Genomic DNA, 25,045 nt, shown 5'->3' on the forward strand with positions numbered 1-25,045 from the left:
TTGGATGCTGTCTCCATTGTAGGAAATTTGTCTCATCTTCCTTGAAGCTTCCATTACCTTTTCTCTATCATTAAAGGATTGGAATTTGAGGATAATGTCTCTGGGAGGTTTTCCTTCAGGCGGTTTCGGTCTGAGGGCCCGGTGTGCTCTCTCTATAGGCAGATTAGGGGTATCCGATGTTTGTAGGATTGTTTGGAATAGGTTCTGTAGATATTGTGGGATCTGCTGTGGCGTGATTTTTTCATGTACCCCTCGCACTCTGATGTTACTACGGCGCCCTCTGTTGTCGAGGTCTTCTAGCTGCAATTGCATCTGTTGTAGTGTTGAATCTTGTGCTTCCAAGGTTCTATTTTGTAGGTCTGCATCTTTTTGTACTGACTCCAGATCATCCTCAAGGTGCATTACCCTCTCTCCTAATTCAGTGATATCCTTCCTGAACTCTTTGAGGCCATCTTTAATCATTTTTCCCACTTTTGCTATGAGTGAGGCAAAATCAGCTTTTGTCTTTAGGTTTTCTAGGTCGGCCTACGTGATCGGCTCTTTGGTGCATGTTCCTGCTTCAGATGATTCTGTGTCTGACTGGGTGTTATCCAGCTCTTGTGTGGAGTTTGGTGCAGGGTCTGTGGTGTCAAGCACTTTAAAAAAGTTATTCATCTTGCCTGCTGGGGTTGCTTGGGTCTTGACAGCTTTATCTGGTTTAGAGAGTCTCTTAGACGTCATTTTGTTGTGGGTGCTAAATATATTTATACTGTTGCAGTACAACAATTATTCAGATATATAGCGTTTTTTATTTTCCACAGTCCTATGTGTGTGCTGCAGAGCAGTGGTTGTTAAGTGGGCCACCTTCTACTGCAGTTTCATCAGCTTTAGTTATTATTTTATTTGCTGCAGCAGATTGCAACGTGTCTGTAAGCGTGGTGTTTTCACTGAAAGTAGAGGCTTTGTATATCCCCTAATTTTGTCACTGCCTATACTTTAAGTCATTGCTGGAGATGTTGCTTTTTTATTTAAATAAACTTGCAGCCTGTCAATTGTGACCTCAGTGTTAGGCCGCTCCTTTGGGCATTATGTGACTGTGTGCATTAAACCTCATAATGTGTTATGGCAGGCCTTGTAATGGTATAATAAACATTTATGCTGCATCACCGTTTCTAAGATTGTGTCAGTTGCGCTCACCTTGCCCCTTTAAATATGGATCCTACTGCCGAGACAGCTCAGAGTAGTCTAAGGTTGATCTGGGGTGGATCGCTGATTGTGGGGATACGGGTGAGTCACTTTTTGCTTGCCTCCGTTGCCGCTACAAGTCACTCTGTCTCTCTGCATTAGCGTGTGCGTCACAGCTTGAGGCCTATTGATCTCCGCTCACTTGGTGCCCTGCTCCCGCATCTCTTATGTTCCGCTGTTCAAAGTCTGACCTGTCGTGCACCGCACTGCACTGTGTTATATGCGGGCTTAGGGTAAGCGTTCCTTTAGCACCTAGGGCTTAAAACAGGCTTAGGAAGTGTCTGTTAGCCCGGAGCTTCCTTACTGTGCAGCCATATCTGGCGGTGGCTGGCTCCGCCCCCCTCCTCCAGCCTTTTTATACGAGGGTCCAGGACCCTCAACAGAAACAACAGCATGAAACACCACATATGCCATCCTTTTGCACAATAGAGTACAGGTATGGCATCCATTTTAGGAACCCGGAGATAATTTTTAGGAACCGGGAGATGGAAAAAGATGCTTGGACACCCAGTACAGGTCGTTCTCCTTCCACCTTTTTATACGAGGGTCCAGGATCCTCAACAGAAACAACAGCATGAAACACCACATATGCCATCATTTTGAACAATCCAGTACAGGTATGGCATCGATTTTAGGAACCCGGAGATAATTTTTAGGAACCGGGAGATGGAAAAAGATGCTTGGACACCCAGTACAGGTCGTTCTCTTTCAGCCTTTATATACGAGGGTCCCGGACCCTCAACAGATACAACAGCATGAAACACCACATATGCCATCCTTTTGAATAATCTAGTACAGGTATGGCATCGATTTTAGGAACCCGGAGATAATTTTTAGGAACCGGGAGATGGAAAAAGATGCTTGGACAACCAGTACACTTCGTTCTCCTTCAGCCTTTTTAGACAAGGGTCCAGGACCCTCAACAGAAACAACAGCATGAAACACCACATATGCCATCCTTTTGAACAATCCAGTACAGGTATGGCATCGATTTTAGGAACCCGGAGATCATTTTTAGGAACCACGAGATGGAAAAAGATGCTTGGACACCCAGTACAGGTCGTTCTCCTTCAGCCTTTTTATAAGAGGGTCCCGGACCCTCAACAGAAACAACAGCATGAAATACCACATATGCCATCCTTTTAAACAATCCAGTACAGGTATGGCATCCATTTTAGGAACTCGGAGATAACTTTTAGGAACTGGGAGATAGAAAAAGATGCTTGGACACCCAGTACAGGTCGTTCTCCTTCAGCCTTTTTATACGAGGGTCCCGGACCCTCAACAGAAACAGCATGAAACACCAGATATGCCATCCTTTTGAATAATCCAGTACAGGTATGGCATCGATTTTAGGAACCCGGAGATAATTTTTAGGAACCGGGAGATGGAAAAAGATGCTTGGACAACCAGTACACTTCGTTCTCCTTCAGCCTTTTTAGATGAGGGTCCAGGACCCTCAACAGAAACAACAGCATGAAACACCACATATGCCATCCTTTTGAACAATCCAGTACAGGTATGGCATCCATTTTAGGAACCCGGAGATAATTTTTAGGAACCGGGAGATGGAAAAAGATGCTTGGACACCCAGTACAGGTCGTTCTCCTTCAGCCTTTTCATACGAGGGTCCATGACCCTCAACAGGCACAACAGCATGAAACACCACATATGCCATCCTTTTGCACAATAGAGTACAGGTATGGCATCGATTTTAGGAACCCGGAGATAATTTTTAGGAACCAGGAAATTGATTAAAAAATGTGCTTGGACACCCAGTACAGGTCTTTCTCCTTCAGCCTTTTTATACGATGGTCCACGACCCTCAACAGCCACAACAGCATGAAACACCACATATGCCATCCTTTTGCACAATAGAGTACAGGTATGGCTTTGATTTTAGGAACCCGGAGATAATTTTTAGGAACCGGGAAATTGAACAAAAAACATGCTTAGACACCCAGTACAGGTCGTTCTCCTTCAGCCTTTTTATACGATGGTCCCGGACCCTCAACAGATACAACAGCATGAAACACCACATATGCCATCCTTTTGAATAATCTAGTACAGGTATGGCATCGATTTTAGGAACCCGGAGATAATTTTTAGGAACCGGGAGATGGAAAAAGATGCTTGGACAACCAGTACACTTCGTTCTCCTTCAGCCTTTTTAGACGAGGGTCCAGGACCCTCAACAGAAACAACAGCATGAAACACCACATATGCCATCCTTTTGAACAATCCAGTACAGGTATGGCATCGATTTTAGGAACCCGGAGATCATTTTTAGGAACCACGAGATGGAAAAAGATGCTTGGACACCCAGTACAGGTCGTTCTCCTTCAGCCTTTTTATAAGAGGGTCCCGGACCCTCAACAGAAACAACAGCATGAAATACCACATATGCCATCCTTTTAAACAATCCAGTACAGGTATGGCATCCATTTTAGGAACTCGGAGATAACTTTTAGGAACTGGGAGATAGAAAAAGATGCTTGGACACCCAGTACAGGTCGTTCTCCTTCAGCCTTTTTATACGAGGGTCCCGGACCCTCAACAGAAACAGCATGAAACACCAGATATGCCATCCTTTTGAATAATCCAGTACAGGTATGGCATCGATTTTAGGAACCCGGAGATAATTTTTAGGAACCGGGAGATGGAAAAAGATACTTGGACAACCAGTACACTTCGTTCTCCTTCAGCCTTTTTAGATGAGGGTCCAGGACCCTCAACAGAAACAACAGCATGAAACACCACATATGCCATCCTTTTGCACAATAGAGTACAGGTATGGCTTTGATTTTAGGAACCCGGAGATAATTTTTAGGAACCGGGAAATTGAACAAAAAACATGCTTAGACACCCAGTACAGGTCGTTCTCCTTCAGCCTTTTTATACGATGGTCCCGGACCCTCAACAGATACAACAGCATGAAACACCACATATGCCATCCTTTTGAATAATCTAGTACAGGTATGGCATCGATTTTAGGAACCCGGAGATAATTTTTAGGAACCGGGAGATGGAAAAAGATGCTTGGACAACCAGTACACTTCGTTCTCCTTCAGCCTTTTTAGACGAGGGTCCAGGACCCTCAACAGAAACAACAGCATGAAACACCACATATGCCATCCTTTTGAACAATCCAGTACAGGTATGGCATCGATTTTAGGAACCCGGAGATCATTTTTAGGAACCACGAGATGGAAAAAGATGCTTGGACACCCAGTACAGGTCGTTCTCCTTCAGCCTTTTTATAAGAGGGTCCCGGACCCTCAACAGAAACAACAGCATGAAATACCACATATGCCATCCTTTTAAACAATCCAGTACAGGTATGGCATCCATTTTAGGAACTCTGAGATAACTTTTAGGAACTGGGAGATAGAAAAAGATGCTTGGACACCCAGTACAGGTCGTTCTCCTTCAGCCTTTTTATACGAGGGTCCCGGACCCTCAACAGAAACAGCATGAAACACCAGATATGCCATCCTTTTGAATAATCCAGTACAGGTATGGCATCGATTTTAGGAACCCGGAGATAATTTTTAGGAACCGGGAGATGGAAAAAGATGCTTGGACAACCAGTACACTTCGTTCTCCTTCAGCCTTTTTAGATGAGGGTCCAGGACCCTCAACAGAAACAACAGCATGAAACACCACATATGCCATCCTTTTGAACAATCCAGTACAGGTATGGCATCCATTTTAGGAACCCGGAGATAATTTTTAGGAACCGGGAGATGGAAAAAGATGCTTGGACACCCAGTACAGGTCGTTCTCCTTCAGCCTTTTCATACGAGGGTCCATGACCCTCAACAGGCACAACAGCATGAAACACCACATATGCCATCCTTTTGCACAATAGAGTACAGGTATGGCATCGATTTTAGGAACCCGGAGATAATTTTTAGGAACCAGGAAATTGATTAAAAAACGTGCTTGGACACCCAGTACAGGTCGTTCTCCTTCAGCCTTTTTATACGATGGTCCACGACCCTCAACAGCCACAACAGCATGAAACACCACATATGCCATCCTTTTGCACAATAGAGTACAGGTATGGCGTTGATTTTAGGAACCCGGAGATAATTTTTAGGAACCGGGAAATTGAACAAAAAACATGCTTAGACACCCAGTACAGGTCGTTCTCCTTCAGCCTTTTTATATGATGGTCCACGACCCTCAACAGGCACAACAGCATGAAACACCACATATGCCATCCTTTTGCACAATAGAGTACAGGTATGGCATCGTTTTTAGGAACCCATAGATAATTTTTCGGAACCGTGAGATGGAAAAAGATGCTTGGTCGGTCCTCCTACTTCAAATTTGGGGCACTGTGCGTGCAATCTACTGTGCCACCAGATATGAATGGTGTGTTAATGAGTACTATTCTTAACAGTTTCATCACTGTTATGTGCCTTTTTTTGGTTTGGGTTTTGTAACCACAGTGCAGCACCAGAGGCCAGAAAAATTAGGCATGTCCAAATGCCTGAAAAATTAGGTATTGTTGCAGCAGCTGCTGTAGCAGCAGCCAGAAAAATTGATGTTTGTAAAACAGTTAGAAAGTGCCCTAAAACCTTGCGGCTTGAACACTAGTTGTTGGCGGATAAGTCACGAAAGTCATCCGGCATTCTACGAAAAAATACGGCAGCGTGTGTACCATTTGTAGCCCAAAGCAGCTCATCTCATCTTCAGGCCTTTTTTTTTTTTTTTTTTTAAATATCATTTTTATTAAGGAGGAAAAAGCACACAAATACATCGGTGTACAGGAATACATAAATACATGTTACATACTTTGATAGCCATTGTATCACCTGCTTTGCTACTTAAGGATAGTGAAACATAGAACACCTTCCATCCAGGCAGATGGAAGTCAGGCTTCTCTAGTTTGTGCAAGTACATGAGTAAGTAATAAAAGGAATACGTCTACGGGTGCAATTTCCTCCTAAACATTTTCTTAACCCTTTTTCTGTAAATTCCCTACACTCTAATGATTTTAACTAACTAACTAACTCTAACTAACTAAACATAACTGAAATTAACCACTACTAATGAGAGATCGTGCCTGCGATCGTATCATTGATGGTTGTGGGGCCCGGCCAAGGAGGAAAAAAAAAAAAAAGGGGAGGGGAGGGGGTAGAGCGGGGTCAGGTTGAAAGAGGGAGCTATATCATCTAGAGGCAAGGAGGGGGTTGTGGGGTATGGTGCTGATTATCTAATATCTCCTCCATGAAACAGGTGTTCCCAATCACCCCTCAGGGAGTCTTGCATGAAAATCACAGAATCCCTAAATGGCAATAAAATCAGCCTCTGTATCTCTAGTTCAAAGGTTAGAATAAGCCTGCGCCACTTGCGCAAAAATGAGCCTAGTCTGTGCATCCATTTTTTCTATGAATAGTTGGGTTTGTAACAGGTTTTTAAAACCCCTGAAGGAAGGGCCCACTTTCGCTATCCATTGTTTTAATATGTGTTTTCTAGCCACCAAGATAATTAAACTCAGCAGTGAGTCAAGTTGTCTATATCTGTTGTCCCAATTCAGAAATATGACAGTTTCAGGTTGCAATTTAAGCTGTATCTGCTATTTTTGCTTCATCCAAAACTGTATTTTACCCCAATACTGCCTAACCGGTGGGCACTCCCATATATAATGTAAATGGTTCGGATTGGCCATTGCACACTTGACACATCTATTCGGGCAGTTGGGCACCCATTTTTGCCATCACCCTCGGTGTGAAATATGCTTTATGTAAGAAGCGTACCTGGGACTCCCTATACATTGCTGACAATGTCGCTCTCTTTGTTTTTTCCATACTGTTTCTTATCTCTACCCAAGTGACCTCCTCTAGTCCCTCTCTGGCCCAGACCGCTAATATGGACGGCTGAAAGCCAACGAGGCGATGTTGCAGAAGTGTTTGGTATATTTCCGAGAGTGAGAACCTGCCCATTGCATATAATGACTGAGTGAGACGAAAGGGCGAACCCTCCCAAAAATCTGTGTTATTTCTAACCAGCTCTCCGACATAATGACGTACCTGGAGAAAGGCGTAAAAGTGAGTTCTGGGCAAGTCATACTCCCTCTACAAAGCTCCGAATGTCTTGATCGCTTTGGTAAGGGGATCTATCAGGTGTTTAAGTGACCTCAGCCCCTTTTTCTCCCAGACTCTAAAATGCAGGGTCTCAGATCCAGCCGAGAAGTCTGGGTTTTTTCCGATAGGTAGGTAGTATGAGGCACGACAAGCCTTACCCAGATACCTATGTGCCAGTTGCCAGGCTTTCAATGGGTCCGTGAACATTACATTGAGGCCCAAGGCCTTCAGGGACTTCAGGTCTGCAACGTGCGGAAGATAAGCTAGAGACACATCCCCCAGTACCGCTTGCTCCAAGTTCGGTCGGCAGAAGTGATGTGTGCCAACCTGCCAGTCCACCACCAAACGAACCAGTGCAGCCCAGTTATAAAGTCTAAAGTCTGGGAGGGCTAAACCTCCATTAAGAAGATTCATGCTTAGCTTATCTCTCGAAATCCGTGGTTTCTTCCCTTGCCAAACAAAACCCTTTGCCGCGGTGTTTAGGAGTTTAATATCCGATTTGCTCAGAAGTAGGGGAAGCATTAGTAGCGGGTACAGTAACCTAGGAAGAACCACCATTTTGATTAGGCCGATTCTCCCTGATAAAGAAAGCGGTAAAGCCTTCCAACCATTCATCTGAGCTTGTTATTTAGCACATATAGGGGTTAAGTTATTAGCATATAGCTTGTTGGGGTTAGCCGAGATATTAATGCCTAGGTATGTAATATCATGTCTGGCTACCGTAAAGGGGTACTTAACGTCAGGGCCTGCTACCTTGTTAAGCCAAAGAATTTCCGACTTTTGTACATTTATTTTGTAGCCCGAAAAAAGTCCGAAGTCGGTAAGGTCTTTCACAATGTTATGCAAATGTGTCCGAGGATCTTGCACAAAGAGGAGCATATCATCTGCATAAAGCACCAGATGCTGTGGGGCTCCTGCTATGTCAATGCCGGGGAAGTCCTGCCGTAATTTGATAGCCAGGGGTTCCAGCGCTATATTAAAAAGCAGGGGCGATAATGGACACCCCTGCCTAGTACCTCTGTGTAGCTGAAAACTGGATGACAGCACATTATTCACCAGCACATTTGCAAGAGGGGAGTGATAGAGATTTTGAATGAGGGTGAGGAAGGGGCCAGAGGAGTTGGCCCGGGTCAAGGTATTAAGTAGATGACTCCACTCCACGCGGTCGAAGTCCTTCTCCGCGTCAAGTGACAGCAAGAAGGCCTCCGGTCTGTCCGCCACTCTGGAATCGCGAGATCCAACCAAAAAGTGCTGGATTACCTGTAGAACTCTACGCATGTTGACCACCGACGATCGCGCATACATGAAGCCCGTCTGGTCCTCATGTATGATGCTAGGTAGGATAAATTTCAGCCTCTTGGCAAACAGTTTGGTGAGGATCTTGTAGTCCGAGTTTAGTAAGGAGATCAGCCTATAAGATTCGGGCAGCAGGCCATCTTTTCCTGCCTTCGGAATCAACGTGATAGAGGCTGCTAAGAATTCAGGGGCAGGTATATTGTCCTCCCTAGAATAGCCAGTGAACAGCTCTACAAGAGTCGGGGCTACCTGCGATTTAAGCAAGCGATAGAATTAAATCGGCAGCCCATCGGGGCCCGGCGCCTTGCCCAGTGACATGTTCATGATGGTTCTCTCAATTTCCTCCCTCTCTATGGGAGCATTTAATTTGTCCAATTGTTCCTCAGAAATCCTAGGGAAGGAAATAGCCTCCCAGAATCTATCCCTCATCTCCGTCCCAGAGGGGAGCTCACTTGAGTATAAGGAGGAGTAGTACGAGGCGAAGGCTTCCGCTATTAAAGCAGAATCCCGAAGAACCCTGCCCCCTACCTTCACCGCAGCAATGCGTCTGGAGGAGGTGGGCAACTTTACCAGCGTTGCTAAAAGTTTCCCCGATTTATCTCCTTAGCGATAATATTTGCCTTGAGTACGTAGGAGTGTCTGGGAGGCCTGGTGCGCAAGGAGCGCATCATACTCTTCCTTAGCACTAACATATTTGCGATATTTCTGAGTGGAGGGGGCGGTGCAGTAGTCATGATAAGCATCCGCTAAGTCGGCTCGCAGCCGCTCAACCCTCTCCATGCATTGCTTTTTCCTACGTGCCAGGTAAGCAATAATGTTACCTGCGAGGACAACTTTGGCCGTCGACCAGAATAATTCCGGTGTGTTTAAATGTTGGATCTTATTAATTCTGTAGTCATCCCAACAGTGCACTAAGTAGTGTTGGAATTCTTGGGAGGTCCCTAAGTATTTCGGGAACCTTAAAATACGCCTGTTACACATTCTGGGAATTGTGTCCAGAAAAAGAGCTATGGGGCATGATCCGAGACAACAACTTCTCCGATTTTTGTATCAATCACTTGGGTGACTAGTGTGCTTGAGATCAGAAAGAGATCAATACGCGACATGGAAGGAGTCACCCGTGATACACAGGTGTAATCTCTTCCATCAGGATTGTGTTGTCACCAGATGTCTAAGACATCAAGAGAGCTTCCCAGTCTTGCAAAAACATCCTTCTCAAATTTATCCAACACCTTGGGTAGTTTCCCATCCGTACATCTAGTGGGGTCTCTCAGCCTATCACAGTGAGGGTTTGGGGCCAGATTGAAATCCCCACCTATTATGATGTGTGTGCCTAGATAAGGTGTGAGTGTGGTCACTATGGTGTCCCAAAACTTCCTGTCTTTCTGGTTCGGGGCATAGAGGTTACACAACATATAAATTTTTCCTAAAACGCGAATCTGTACAACTATATATCTGCCTTCTGTGTCTTTAAGCACATCTAAAATTTCATATTCCAACTGCTTACCAAAAAGTATGGCCACCCCCCCTACTTGCTGATTTATATGAGACATATTCCACCCTCCCCACCCAATCAGTCCGCAACTTGTCATGCTCCGCGTCTGAGAGATGCGTCTCTTGTAGAAACGCAATCTCTGCGCGCTTTTTCCTAAGGTGGGTTAAAATTGACTTCCTCTTAACAGGAGAATGTATCCCCCCTATATTCCAGGAGTATAGATTAAATCTTGGCTTTTAGGCTAGGACCTATGTGCGTATACATGACTCGGGGTGGAGAGATTTGCATAGCATATGGCACGGGGCAGAGAGGGGGACAAGTATTGCAGAGAAAAAGGGGGTGGGAAGAGCCTGTGTCTGGTAGGAAGGGGGGGGAAGGGGAGAAAAAAAAAAAAAAAAAACACCTCCTTGACATACCTCCGTGGCGTGTGTACAGGCTCCCGGTTCAGCCCTTTGGCACGCCACCTCCTCGCCAGGCCCCACCTGCCAGATAAGTTTGACTGCTGTGCTAAAGAGAAACACAAATTTGTCATCAGAATCCATTTTAAGACATAGTTTGCAACATAACCGATAGAGATCAACATGTTATGACAGATACATTTTCTTTCATTTTTGCAGTTACATATTAGTAGTTTCCAGAATGCCAACCAAACCATGAACTTTAAACAACTTATGTAAAACTTTATATCTTCCTTCGAGAAGGAACCTGCATCGCATTTCATTCTTAGAAGAGGGTTATGAACAGGTCTATGACCCCCTATTGCCAAGCTTGTAGAATTCAACCACCACACTTCTTTTTGCATATTATAGGTGGGGGATTCAGCATAGTATCCTGCCAAGGCATTTTTATTATTAAACACACGATGCCCTAACTCAACAAGAACTTTTAACCAAAATAATAAACCTATGCTCAGAGCATAGGCGTAGGGAGTACCGCCGCTGGAGCGAGACACTTTCTCCATTCTGGCTATAAAAGCCATCAATAAAGTTAAGTATTAAGACCTACATTTGTTCCTAGAGTGACGCAGTTACCTAACCCTCTCCCCCTCTAGAACCTGTGGGGCTCCTAGCACCAAGCTCCGCATCTAGAAAATCCTGTGCTGTTTGTGGTGAATCAAAAAATTTAGGGCCTCTGGGGGTGGCCAATTTGAGTTTAGCTGGGTAAAGCAGAAAAGCTTGCCTACCCTCCCTGTGTAATCTAGAGCAGATTGTGGAGAATTCCCTGCACTTTTTCATCAGTTCCACAGAGTAGTCTTGGAACAAGAGAATCCTAGAGTTTTCAAAAGATACTTCACCCATTTTTCTGTACGCCCTAAGCACCGCCATTTTGGTCTGAAAATTTAGGAATTTAATCATTATCGGCCGTGCCTGTGCATTGTGGTCCATGGCTGGCCTACTCTGTGTGCTCTCTCTACACTGTTTGCAAGATCGTCAGCGGGAATATTGATCAAGGAGGGAAGGGTCCTCTCAACAAATCCCAAAATCTCTGCTGGTCTTACCGACTCAGGTAGCCCGAGTAGACGGACATTATTCCGCCTCGACCTGTTCTCTAAAACATCTAATTTTTGTTGTAATATTATGGACTGCTTTTCCAAAGCCTCAATTTTACCAGGGTGTGTGTGTTGTGTATCCTCAAGATCAGAGACTCTAGTCTCTACCTCAGACACACGTGTTGAGAATTGTTTCACTTCCTCAGCTAATGTGTCTACCCCTTTTTGGAGATTTTCAATTTTAGGCAAGAACAAGGTGGAGATTTGTTTGACTATGGGGTGCGGGTCGAGTGAATGCTCCTCCTGTAAGGGATCAAAGGCGGAAGCCTGAGTACCCATGTCTGATCCTGCTTTGGCCCTGCGATCAGCACTTTTGTTACGGCTTGCCATTATGGGTGGCACAAGGAATTTCTCCATGCACCTCCGAAAGTACCCCCTGCAAAATTAAGCATCAAGTGTACATGAGATGTGCTTGACCACTCAGCCCTGACCGTTGTTACCGCCCCCTTAAGCCAGAGCAGAAACAGAAACAAAGAAATATACAAACACCACCTCCCACAATTGAGCAATAAGGTACAATATACACCCGACACAAGTTTCACAGAAGACACAATTATATGCAGTTATAAATACACAAGGCCTAAAGACCTACAATTCTTCTCTGGGAGTATATTGTTTATCCTGTGAAGAGACATGTTAGTTTAGGTCTGCATTTCACACACTTCAACAAAGAGATTATATTGCAAATATTTAACTGCCTTTGTTCCTGTTATACACCTATAGGAACCAATATCTGAACTGGGTATAGACAGGCAATAAACCCACACAGTCCCAAAATGAGTCTTATGACTTTGTTTGTGGAAAGGAATGTTCTTTTCTAGGGGTATGTTGTTGACCCTGTGAAAGGAAGTGTTAGACTTAGGCCAGCATTTCATACAGATATCTAATGAGAGGGTATTGTAGGTATAGGTATTGGATTGCCTGTGCTTCTGTTATCCACCCATTAAAGCAGTGCCTTAGCTGAGTACAGACAAGCAGTGGACCCACAAAGTCCCCAAATAAGTCCAGTAATGTTGCTTGTGGGGAGACAAAGCCAAGATCCAGAGAACCTGTACCGACTTGGGCCAGCAATAAAGCTATATATGTTAAACCTGCACAACAGTTAGTACTGGCTGTCTTATCTCTTTTAATAGGTGTCTCCTTGCCTTATTCTTTTCTTCCCAGGCTCACTTTTAACATAACATTCTATGAGGGCTGCTTACTGCACGCTTGTGAGTCTCAGTGGCCTTGAACAATAAAGTGCCCGTTTGTCCTGGAACTGCAATATGTCCGTGCACAATAAGTAACTCTCAACGTCACAATACGGCTTTTAAACTTAAAAGGCTCTCCGCTCCAGCTATGCCTCCAAGCAGCTGAAACTACTGCGTGCTACGCTGCAAGAGTACCTGTAAAGCTGCTACAAGATCCTGGGTTGCCGCCAGTAGCTGGTCACAACAGACTCCCCTCCGGGAGCAGCACCCGCCTCAAGGTCCGTCAGCCCAGTCGGGCCCTCCGCTATGCAATCAGCAGATCTCAGCTGCTGGGATGCCGCCTGTTGCAAGGATCTGTTTAGTCCGATGCCTCTCTGGTCGCCGTTGCCTGCTTGTCTCCCTGCCTCCTCAGCTCTTTTCTGTCAAGCTGCGCGGTTATTGCGCCACATGGCTTGACTCGCCCGGCGTTCCAGTCCTTACCGGGGCTGCGGGTCCAGGGGACTTGGTGCTGGCAGGGATGTGTGCGGTCTGGTTCAGACACGGTCTTTTTTTGTGCCAAGATGGCTGCTACAGATTCTGTGTAGTTTCGCTTCCACAGTTAGGTAATGGAATCTGGGACCTCGGTGGGGGAAGATGATGGTACCCTCCAACCTCTCTAGTGCCCAGACACGATATCCATCAAGGGCAAACAGATTCGGGCTTCAGTAGATGCAAAAAATAGCTTGTACAGCAGATAACCATTACAGAGCTCCACTCCAGAGCTGTTGCTTGTAAGCCCGCCCACCGGAAGTCCCATCAGGCCTTTTTTACTCAAATGTATCACCCAATGTCAGTCCCTTCGGGATCCATCCCTCATTAATTTTAATAAAGGTGAGATAATCAAGACTTTTTTGACCTAGGCGACTTCTCTTCTCAGTGACAAAACCTCCTGCTTCACTGAAGGTCCTTTCTGACAGGATACTTGAAGCGGGGCAGGCCAGAAGTTCAATTGCAAATTGGGATAGCTCAGGCCACAGGTCAAGCCTGCACACCCAGTAGTCAAGGGGTCCATCGCTCCTCAGAGTGTCGAGATCCGCAGTTAATGCTAGGTAGTCTGCTACCTGTCGGTTGAGTCTTTCTCTAAGGCTGGATCCCGAAAAGGCTCTGGCGATGCATAGGAGTTAAAAAGGTCCGCATGTCCTCCATCAACAACACGTCAGGAAAGCGTCCTGTCCTTGCCGCCGTGGTCATGGGAGGAGGAGGATTACTTTCATCTCTTCCCCTGTTAGATTCCCGTTGTGCTGTGACATCACCCTTATACGCTGTGTAAAGAATAGTTTTTAATTTATTTTGGAACTGCTCCATCCTTTCTGACTTGCGGGAATTTGGTAACATTTCAGTCACTTTATGCTTATACCGGGGGTCTAGTAGCGTGGACACCCAGTACAGGTCGTTCTCCTTCAGCTTTTTTATACGAGGGTCCCTCAACAGGCACGACAGCATGAAAGACCCCATTTGCACAAGGTTGGATGCCGAGCTAATCATGTCCCGTTCCTTGTCCTCACTGATGTCACTGAAGGTATCTTCTTCCCCCCAGCCACGTACAACACCACGGGTACCAGATAGGTGACAACAATGAGCACCCTGGGATGCCTGTTGTGCTTGGTCTTCCTCCTCCTCCTCAAAGCCACATTCCTCCTCTGACTCCTATTCCTCACAATCCTCTTCCTGCGTTGCCACAGGTCCAGCAAGCGATGCTGATAAGGCTGTTTCTGGTGGTGATGGACACCACAACTCTTCCTCTTCACGCTCATCTACGGCCTGATCCAGCACTCTTCGCAGGGCACGCTCCAGGAAGAAAACAAATGGTATGATGTCGCTGATGGTGCCTTTGGTGCGACTGACAAGGTTTGTCACCTCCTCAAAAGGACGCATGAGCATACAGGCATCGCGCATGAGCCTACAGGCATTGCACATGAGCGTCCAGTAATTTGGCAAAAAAATCCCCAGCTCCCCAGAGGCTGTCCTAGCACCCCGGTCATAAAAATACTCATTAACAGCTTTTTCTTGTTGGAGCAGGCGGTCGAACATTAGGAGTGTTGAATTCTAATGTTTCGGGCTGTCGCAAATCAAGCGCCTCACTGGCAGGTTGTTTCGACGCTGGATATCGGACAAGTGCGCCATGGCCATGTAGGAACGCCTGAAATGGCCACACACCTTCCTGGCCTGCTTCAGGATGTCCTGTAAGCCTGGGTATTTATGCACAAAGCGTTGTACAATCAGATTACACACATGTGCCATGCACGGCACATGTGTCAACTTGTCCAATTTCAATGCTGCCACCAAATTACTTCCATTGTCAGAAACAACCTTGCCAATCTCCAGTTGGTGCGGAGTCAGCCACTGATCCACCTGTGCATTCAGGGTGGACAGGAGTGCTGGTGCGGTGTGACTCTCGGCTTTCAGGCAAGTCAACCCCAAGATGGCGTGACACTGCCGTATCCGGGATGTTGAATAGTACCTGGGGAGCTGGGGTGGTGCCGTTGATGTGGAGCAAGACGCAGCAGCAGAAGAGGACTCAGCTGAGGAAGAGGTTATGGAAGAGGATGGAGTAGGAGGAGTAGAGGAGGTAGCAGCAGGCCTGCCTGCAAGTTGTGGCGGTGTCACCAACTCCTCTGCAGAGCCACGCATTCCATGCTTGTCAGCCATCAGCAGGTTTACCCAATGCGCAGTATAGGTGATATACCTGCCCTGACCATGCTTTGCAGACCAGCTATCAGTGGTCAGATGGACCCTTGCCCCAACGCTGTGAGCTAGACATGCCATTACTTCCTTTCGCACAATCGGTTTGGGATTGCCTTTTGTGAAAAGAAATTTCGGCCAGGTACCTTCCACTGCGGTGTCCCAATAGATACAAATTTTTTGAAAGCCTCAGACTCCACCAGCTTGTATGGTAAAAGCTGGCGGGCTAAGAGTTTAGACAAGCCAGCTGTCAGACGCCGGGCAAGGGGGTGACTTTGGGAAATTGGCTTCTTACGCTCAAACATGTCCTTGACAGACACCTGACTGTGGACAGATGACCAGGAACTGCTACGTAAGAGAGACTGAGTGGAGGATGGTTGAGAGGGGGCAAGGAGGACAGCAGTGGTTGACGTGGCTGAAGATGCTGGACCAGGAGGAGGAGGGCGGCTTTGAGTTTGTGTGCTGCTTCTACTCATGTGTTCTTCCCATCGGCGTTTGTGATGTGAGACCATGTGCCTTCGCAAAGCAGTTGTACCTAGGTGGGTGTTGGACTTCCCACAACTCAGTTTCTTTTGGCACAGGTTGCAAATGTCATCGCTGTTGTCAGAGGCAGACACACAAAAAAAATGCCACACTGCTGAGCTCTGCGATGACGGCATTCTGGTGGTGTCAACAGCATGCGTTGATTGGTGTGCTGCCTGGCTGACCCCAGGTGCCGATGCATGCTGTCTGACTGTGCCACTAGCTCCTTGCAACAACCTCCCACTGCTTCCAACTCATCTCCTCCTCCTCCTCTCTGTCTTTCCATATGAACTTTCCCCCTCTTCTTCTCTTCTAGCGGCCACCCACGTGACATCCACGGACACATCATCATCAACCGCTTCACTTGTATCTGACACATCAACAAAGGAAGCAGCAGCGGGTACATCATCATCATCACACCGTACGTCCATGTCTGTAATGCTGCCTGACTGAGACATATCACTGTTATCTACATCCTCTGTCAATGATGGTTGTGCATCACTCATTTCTTCCAACTGATGTGTCAGTAACTCCTCTGACAGATCAAGTGAAGCGGCTGTGGTGCTAGTGTTGGTGGTGGCGACAGGCGGGCGAGTGGCACTGGTCACTTGAGAGGTGCCCAAAGCACAGCTGGAGGTGGATGGTGCGTCAAGGTTAGGACTAGGAGCGGAAGCTGTAAAAGATTGGGTGTCCTATGTTAGCCATTCAACTAGGTCCTCCTCAGAACTTTTCGCATCCCTGGCACCTGGCCTCTGAACACTGTGCATAGTTGTAGCGTCTAAGGGAATCACAGCACCACGACCACGACAGCACCTGCGGGGTGGCCTGCCTCTGCCTGTCATTTTTTTTTAAATGTACATTTACAATACTATTAAACAAATTATATGAGTGGTGGCACTGGGCAAGTGGGCACAGTATATGCTGTGAGCCTGACACAAAAAAGCAGACTGATGTTTCAAAGTCAAAAATGTTTATTTTTTAAATATTAAAAGTACTGTGACAACAAATATGAGTGGTGCCACTAACTTGGCAAGTGGCCCTGGCACACATGCTGGCAGGCAGGCAACTTCAATTAGATTACTATAGTAGACTGATGTTTCACAGTCAAAAAAGTTTTTTTATTAAATATTTAAAATACTGTTATAACAAATATGATTGGTGGCACTAGTTGGCAAGTGGGCCTGGCACACACGCTGGCAGGCAGGCAACTGCAATTCAATTGCACTAGCAGACTGATGATTCACAGTCAAAAAAGTTTTTATTTTAAATATTTACACTACTGTTATAACAAATATGATTGGTGGCACTAGTTGGCAAGTGGGCCTGGCACACACGCTGGGAGGAAGGCAACTGCAATTAGATTGCACTAGCTGACTGATGCTTCACAGTCAAAAAAGATTTTTTTTAAATATTTACATTACTGTTATAACAAATATGATTGGTGGCACTAGTTGGCAAGTGGGCCTGGCACACACGCTGGCAGGCAGGCAACTGCAATTCGATTGCACTAGCAGACTGATGATTCACAGTCAAAAAAGTTTTTATTTTAAATATTTTCAAAACTGTTATAACAAATATGATTGGTGGCAATAGTTGGCAAGTGGGCCTGGCACACACGCTGGCAGGCAGGCAGGCAACTTCAATTAGATTACACTAGCAGACTGATGTTTCACAGTCAAAAAATATTTTTTTTAAATATTTACACTACTGTTATAACAAATATGATTGGTGGCACTAGTTGGCAAGTGGGCCTGGCACACACGCTGGGAGGAAGGCAACTGCAATTAGATTACACTAGCTGACTGATGCTTCACAGTCAAAAAAGTTTTTATTTTAAATATTTACAATACTGTTATAACAAATATGATTGGTGGCACTAGTTGGCAAGTGGGCCTGGCACACACGCTGGCAGGCAGGCAACTGCAATTCAGTTGCACTAGCAGACTGATGATTCACAGTCAAAAAAGTTTTTATTTTAAATATTTACAATACTGTTATAACAAATATGATTGGTGGCACTAGTTGGCTAGTGGGCCTGGCACACACGCTGGCAGGCAGGAAACTGCAATTCAATTGCACTAGCAGACTGATTATTCACAGTCAAAAAAGTTTTTATTTTAAATATTTACACTACTGTAATAACAAATATGATTGGTGGCACTAGTTGGAAAGTGGGCCTGGCACACACGCTGGCAGACAGGCAACTTCAATTAGATTACACTAGCAGACTAATGTTTCAAAGTCAAAAAATATATTTTTTAAAATATTTACACTACTGTTATAACAAATATGATTGGTGGCACTAGTTGGCAAGTGGGCCTGGCACACACGCTGGGAGGAAGGCAACTGCAATTAGATTACACTAGATGACTGATGTTTCACAGTCAAAAAAGTTTTTATTTTAAATATTTACAATACTGTTATAACAAATATGATTGGTGGCACTAGTTGGCAAGTGGGCCTGGCACACACACTGGCAGGCAGGCAGGCAACTGCAATTCAATTGCACTAGCAGACTGATGATTCACAGTCAAAAATGTTTTTATTTAAAATATTTACACTACTGTTATAACAAATATGATTGGTGGCACTAGTTGGAAAGTGGGCCTGGCACACACGCTGGCAGACAGGCAACTGCAATTAAATAACACTAGCAGACTGATGTAAAAATTTTTTTTTAAAAAAGTTACACTAATGTTACAACAGATAGGAGTGGTGGCACTCAGGATAGAAGTAGGCACAGTATGTCCTGGCAGCCTGACACACAGGCTGGCACTAGTGGCAGGCTGGCCTGGCAAGTAAAATTAAATAACACTAGAAGACTGATGTAAAGGGTTTTTTTTTTACAAAATTTAAACTAATGTTACACCAGATAGGAGTGGTGGCACTGAGGATGGAAGCAGGCACAGTATATGCTGGCAGCCTGACACACAGGCTGGCACTAGTGGCAGCCAGGCTGGCCTGGCAACTAAAATTAAATAACACTAGAAGAGGACTGATGTAAAAGTTTTTTTTTTTTTTTAATTTACACTAATGTTACACCAGATATAAGTGGTGGAAAACAGAGCTATTAATCACAGTATATGATGTGGGCCTGACACACAGGCCTGATGGAAAATGAAATTAGATTACACTAGCAAAATGATGTAAAAGTTTTTTTTTTTTTAATTTTACACTAATGTTACACCAGATATCAGTGGTGGCACAGAGCAATTAACCACAGTATATGCTGTGTGAGCTTGACACACAGGCCTGATAGAAAATGAAATTAGATTACACTAGCAAAATGATTTAAAAGTTTTGTTTTTTTAAATTTACACTAATGTTAAGCAGATATGAGTGGTGGCTGGCACAGAGCAATTAACCACAGTATATGCTGTGTGAGCCTGACACACAGGCCTGATAGAAAATGAAATTAGATTACACTAGCAAAATGATTTAAAAGGTTTTTTTTTTAAATTTACACTAATGTTAAGCAGATATGAGTGGTGGCTGGCACAGAGCAATTAACCACGGTATATGCTGTGTGAGCCTGACACACAGGCCTGATAGAAAATGAAATTAGATTACACTAGCAAAATGATTTAAAAGTTGTTTTTTTTAAATTTACACTAATGTTAAGCAGATATGAGTGGTGGCTGGCACAGAGCAATTAACCACAGTATATGCTGTGTGAGCCTGACACACAGGCCTGATAGAAAATGAAATTAGATTACACTAGCAAAATGATTTAAAAGTTGTTTTTTTTTAAATTTACACTAATGTTAAGCAGATATGAGTGGTGGCACTAATCACAGTATATGCTGTGAGCCTCACACACAGGCTGACAGCCAGGCAAATGCAAATAAAATTACAAATAAAAAAAATAAAAAAGACTGAAGTTCTAGCCCTAAAAAGGGCTTTTTGGGCTGAAGTTCTAGACCTAAAAGGGCTTTTTGGGGTGCTGTCCTTACAGCAGAGATTAGATGAGTCCTTCAGGACTGTAGTGGACACTAAATACACTAGCCTAGCTATCTATTTCCCTATAATATCAGCAGCACTAAACCTCCTCTCACTAACAATGCAAGATCGTAATGAATCTAAAATGGCTGCTGCCTAGGAGCTGGGAGGGTCTGTGAGGGAGTGTCTGCTGTTGATTGGCTCAAATGGGTCTGCAGGCTGTGAGATACAGGGTCAAAGTTTCCTCAATGATGACGAATAGGGGGCAGATCGAACATCGCATATGTTTGCCCGCCGCGGCGAACGCGATCAAGCTAAGTTCGCCCGCCGCAGCGAACGCGAACAAGCTAAGTTCGCCGGGAACTGTTCTCCGGCGAACAGTTCGCAACATCACTAATTATAGCATTATACAATAAATACTTATAGCATTATACTGTAAATACATATTATAGCATTATACAATAAATACATATTATAGAATTATACAGTAAATACATATTATAGCATTATACAGTAAATACATATTATAGCATTATACAGTAAATACATAGTATAGCATTATACAATTAATACATATTATAGCATTATACAATAAATACATACTATAGCATTATACAATAAATACATATTATAGCATATTATAGCATTACACAATAAATACATATTATAGCATTATACAATAAATACATATAACATTATACAATAAATACATATTATAGCATTATACAATAAAAACATACTATAGCATTATACAATAAATACATATAACATTATACAATAAATACATATTATAGCATTATACAATAAATACATATTATAGCATTATACAGTAAATACATATTATAGCATTATACAATAAAAACATGCTATAGCATTATACAATAAATACAAACTATAGCATTATACAATAAGTACATATTATAGCATTATACAGTGAATACATATTATAGCATTATACAGTAAATACATATAGCGTTATACAATAAATACATATTATAGCATTATACAGTAAATACATATTATAGCATTATACAATAAATACATATTATAGCGTTATACAATAAATACTTATTATAGCATTATACAGTAAATACATATTATAGCATTATACAGTAAATACATATAGCATTATACAGTAAATACATATTATAGCATTATACAATAAATACATATTATAGCATTATACAGTAAATACATATTATAGCATTATACAGTAAATACATATTATAGCATTATACAATAAATACATATTATAGCATTATACAGTAAATACATATTATAGCATTATACAGTAAATACATATTATAGCATTATACAATAAATACATATTATAGCATTATACAGTAAATACATATTATAGCACTATACAGTAAATGCATATTATAGCATTATACCGTAAATACATATTATAGCATTATACAGTAAATACATATTATAGCATTATACAGTAAATGCATATTATAGCATTATACAGTAAATACAACAACTAGTTAAACTAATTGTAATAGAGGATACAATCCAGTTTAGAAAAGGAAACCAGTACTGCAATAGTATAATACTAATTAGCTCTGCTGAAGCAATGGTATACAAAAGTTAAAAGTGTTCCATATCATTCATACTATTAAACTTTATTAATTCAACTAGGAACTCACACACATACAGTGACAGGGCAGAGAGATTAAAAACACTTAAACTCTGTTGACTGAGCTGTCGCAATTAGGTATTAAGAAAATGATTCAAAGTATCGAACAGTCCTCAGTGCCAAATATAATAAAATAGACTAAGCCCTTACAATCCGAGGGCTATTAATATTACTATTACACTATTAAGGACCAGAGGCTGTAAAGGATATTGTTAGATTAATAGAGCATATTTTTATCAACAAGCTAGTTAAAAAACGAGCAGGAGAGACTAAGCTACCCCTGTCGGACCCCTGACGCGCGTTTCACGAACAATTCCTCAGAGGGGGTGCAGGCTGCTATTACTTGGCATGATTTATGCCGACTTTTAGCCCACCTACTAAAGATTATTGGTCTAAGTGGTAGGCGTTGTCCGCCTGTGATAGGATGCGTCTACTGTCAATCATTGCATCTGTAGTCTACGCGTAGTGAACGGAATGGGTGTGTAGCATCAGAGAGTCTAAACTAGACTTGACCATCCTACTGTGTATCATTGGCTATAACTGGAGGAGGTATCTGCCTATTATTGGATAGATCCAGCGTCAGTTTAGAAATTCATGGCCGACGTATCTCTTAGTGATCGTCGTAGAATGGGTGTATACCTATTGATGACTCATCGTGGTTAAGAACCAATCCGTGGCTTTAGAATTGTTAGAGTAACTGGGTGTGTAATATTAGAGAAAAATCATTGGCAGATCATCGAACATGTAAACAAACTGGCGATGACTAATATTAGAATCATGGAATGTTTCATATATTTGTATATATTGTATATAAGTCCGTGACTTATTGTGTTATGTTTGATGAACATGTTATATGAGTCATCTAGGATATGTGTACATATAGTAAGTTACGATCGATGTTATGGGGATTTTTCAATAGCAGTATATACAATTTATTCACAGTGTCATTATTACATGTAATGAAAAATGTATGCATGTCCGTACTAACCCAGATTGTATAATACTTGATGTAATTATGTACTGTGTATTCATATAACACATAAATAATATAACATTTGAATCTATATATTTTATTATTTGATTCTGGTATAATAGATTACTATCTGTAATAAGTGATTGCTTTATATACACAAAATAAAATGTGTGAAGAATAGTGTGAAAGTGAATTGATTGTAACCCACTTATATACCAAAAGGTGTTAGACAGTGTAGAGAGAAGCAATTCAAATAGTGAAGTACTGCATATATTACAGTGGTGGATCTTGATAAGAAATATCATAGATTCTGAATACCTTCTTGGAATTATTGTGTGGACATATCCTTTATCATAAGATGATATTGTGACGTGTTTAATCAAAGGAAACTATATGATAGTGCTCTAAAATCTAACATTGTGTAAAAGATGCTTTTGATGTGAGTAAGTGAAATATTTAATTGTAGAAATAAATTTTGTTAAAAACAGTGCCCTATATAAAGAAATGACACAATTAGTGACATAATGAAATAATAATTACCACTCACTTTGATAGTTTCATTTAAAAATTCGCTATTTGTAGTGTAAATAAATTCACAATTTTATATTGGATTTATATGTTTGTAACCCCTATTACACATGAGGAATGGACTGACTACTTTTTTCATACAGTTTTATCTACAGGTACTTTACAGTGTGAATACTATTGTACTATATATTATTGCTCATAGATGTCCTGAACTATTTGTTAATTTTCATTAATTATCATAGTACAAGTCTTTGTACAACTGCCTGTATTGTAAATACTGAAATGTGGGATGATTGACCTATAGGTATACAAAGTAATTGTTGCAATCATTCATCCCATTCGGTTTTACTGCATTCAGTGAATAGATCCACTTGCATGCCATTTTCAGCAATATTTTTTCAATATTACCTCCTCTTATGCCAAGGGATGGCTTTTGGATTACTGTGTATTTTAAATCCTTTGTCAAACGTTTGTGATGTGATAAAAAATGTTTGGCCACTGAAGTTATTTTTTTGCCATTGTTTCGATCTCTTTGTGCATTTTTGATATTATAGGCGTGTTCTAAAATGCGTATTTTGACCTCTCTAGTTGTCATGTCAATGTAAAACATTTGGCAGGAGCAGGACAGTGCATACACTACTCCTATTGATGTGCATGAGAAATACGAGGGTAATTTATATACTCTGCCACTTCTTTCTGTTATACTTTTTGTTTTCCACACAAACTTACATGCTGAACAAGTGCCACAGGGGTACATACCCAAATTTTTGTCTTGTTTCTTCTTAGATCTAATAAAATGACTAGATACTAGCTTGCCTCTTAGATTTTGTGGTCTTTTGAATCCCATGGATACTTTGTCTCCAATGACGGTTTTTAGAGTTTCATCATTTTGTAGGATATTCCAGTGGTCATTTATGATTTTAGTTATGTGTGGAATCTGAGGATTGTATGTGGTTAGGAATCTCGGGCAAGATTCTGTTTGTGTTTTGTCTTTTGGTACTAATTCCTCTCTGCAAACCCTCAGTGCTTTATATTTAGCTCTTTTGACTGACTTTTTGCTGTATCCTCGCAAAATTAATCTTTGTGATAGGTCAATGCTTTCTTTCATATAGATCTCAGTATTTGTACAGTTGCAGCGAAGTCGCAGGAATTCGCCGTAAGGTATCGCTTTTAATGTGCTTGGAGAGTGTGTGCTGGATTGATGGATTAGTTGCTGTCTCTTTTCTATAAATGGTGGTGTTAATCAGACCATCATTGTTTTTGAATATCTTGAGATCAAGAAAACAGATCTCCTGTTGGCTTGCTGAGTAAGTCAGTTTTATATTGAGTTTGTTCTCATTTAATTTAGACATGAATAGTTTGAGTTCTGACAAGGGTGGGAATGTTGTTCTATGGCCTCGTCAAATGTACATAAACGAAGCTACCAAACAACTGTCAAATAATGCATGTTATAAACAGCTAATATTTAACCCTCAAAGCTCCTTTCTTTTATCATATAATAGAATGATCAAGGATGCATGGGAAAATAATATACTCTCAAACTCTGAGAAAAAATACTTAACAAAAGACAATCCAAAAATTGCCACACTATACTTTCTACCGAAAGTACATAAAGATCCCACAGTTCCACCAGGTAGACCCATTGTGTCAGGCAATGATAATCTCACGGAAAATGCCAGCAAGTTCATTGATTTAAGGCTTAGAGAATATTTAACTACCCTTCCATCATATGTGGGTGACACTATGGAGGTTTTACAGATGATACAAAACATTCAACTAACGGATAACATCTGGTTGGTTACTGCAGACGTAGAATCTCTATATACAAGTATTAAGCACAATGACGGTATTGAAGCCATCAAATATTACCT

The sequence above is a fragment of the Bombina bombina genome, chromosome 5 (genome assembly GCF_027579735.1).
Source record: "Bombina bombina isolate aBomBom1 chromosome 5, aBomBom1.pri, whole genome shotgun sequence".
In the NCBI taxonomy this organism is placed as follows: domain Eukaryota; kingdom Metazoa; phylum Chordata; class Amphibia; order Anura; family Bombinatoridae; genus Bombina; species Bombina bombina.